This window comes from Silene latifolia, chromosome Y, assembly GCF_048544455.1.
Source record: "Silene latifolia isolate original U9 population chromosome Y, ASM4854445v1, whole genome shotgun sequence".
In the NCBI taxonomy this organism is placed as follows: domain Eukaryota; kingdom Viridiplantae; phylum Streptophyta; class Magnoliopsida; order Caryophyllales; family Caryophyllaceae; genus Silene; species Silene latifolia.
The window spans coordinates 371,965,093-371,966,966 of record NC_133538.1 but is presented as its reverse complement, the minus strand read 5'-3'; positions in this window follow the sequence as shown (position 1 = coordinate 371,966,966).

The following is a 1,874-nucleotide window of genomic DNA, read 5'->3' as shown; positions in this document are numbered from 1 at the left end:
AATGCTTGCAAAGGGTCTATGATGGGAATAGTACTCATATGGTCCTCTACACAACAATCTATAATATCCATCTTGTAAAGTACACTAAGAGAAAAAGGTGAGAAGTACCTTGAGGAAGTGCTCTCTCTCAAGGTAAAGAAAGACACAACTAAAAACAATTAACGAAAATCAAATCAAGTTAACACCGTCCCCGGCAGCGGCGCCATTTTTGGTCCGGTTAAAACTCGTCGTCAAAAGCTACCAACCAAAACAATATTTATAACTTCACAAACTACTCTTAGTAAAGAGGCAAGTAAAGGTCGGATCCCAAGGGACGGGTATTGATGTAGGATTTTCAATTGCAAGTAGCTATGTCTAAGGGTGTCACAATTTGGGTTGAGATAGGAGATAAACTAAACTAATCAACAAGATGAATAAAAACAAAGTAAAGCAATCAAGGGGATATAAACAATTGATTAAAGACACTAGGGTGTCATGGGTTTATAGGAGATTCATGGGAGTTAATCATACAAACATGTTCTCAATTATATAGCAAGCACTTATTGTTGTGATGGGATCGAGTTAGTGTATATCTTACAATCCCTAAGAAAGTTTAGGTCCCGGAGCCGAATCGATTAGATTGTACAACACCTACAAGTCGACTTAATCCTTCCTATCCAACTATATGCATGGTCTAATGAGGCTCGAGTTGGTGTATAAGCTTACAAGCCTCATTGAAGAGATAGGTGATGAATCAAACAATGCAAGGATTCATAGACTTGCATTTCATCAAACATAACATGCGCATAAGTTGAAATCACAACAAGCAAGCAATTTAATTATGAAAACATATTATATTAAGCATAGATCAATCCCCATGTTTGTTTCCCCTAATTCCCCATTAACCCTAGCTAAGGAAACTACTCACTCATGATCAAGTTTAACATGCTAATAAGGTTGTCAATCATACTAACAAAGCAAAACATGATGAATAAATAAAAGTGTAAAAATAATTAAACAAGGGTAAAGAGGAATTATACCTATAAAGATGATTCCAAATAATAAAGCAAAGAATAATAGAAGTACTTGATGATTGATGGAAGGTTGTCAATCCTCCAAATAGACCCAAATAATCTTCTAATTACCCAAAATAAAGGAAGAACAATAGAGAAATTAAGAAAAGATTAAGATATGATTAATGTTGAGAAATTGTATTACAACTAAATTCAGATGATTAAGAATTGATGAAGAGAGCATAAGAATTGATTAAGGGATGATGATAATCTAGGTAGTACAAAGGGGTATTTATAATAAAAGATTAGGTACAAGGATTAGGGTTACTAAGGGCTTAAATGACTATTATGACCTAAGAAAAGTTGAGAAAATTCTACTCCCGAGGGAAATGAGCGGATCCTCCTTGCTAGTCCTGCCTCGGTCCGCTCGTCCTTTGGTATGGCACGGGCTATTCTGCCTTGTGATCCGCTTGGATCCTGGTAAGACGCTCGGGTTCTGGCGCTGCAAGCCTCTCGTCCTGGGAACAAGACGCTCGGACCCTGGTGTTCTAGGACGCTCGGATCGTGCACGATCCGCTCGGTTTCCTGGGCAGAGAGCTTCTCTTCTTTTGCTCCTCAACAATCCGCAAGGATCGTGTTGGGGATGCAAGGATCCTTTCGTCATTTCCCATTTCACTTTATTATCTACTTAGGCCTCTAGTGTTGGTCTTCTCTTTGATGCTTGGTCATTAGATGCAATCCATTTAGCTCCATTTCGCCTCGTAAATGCAAGGTTAGCAATCGTTTCCTACCAAGGAGATAAAACCTCAAAGAATATGCAAAATGGGAAACTAAAGATGGTAAATGACCCAATTATGTGCTATAAATCATGGGAACGAGGTT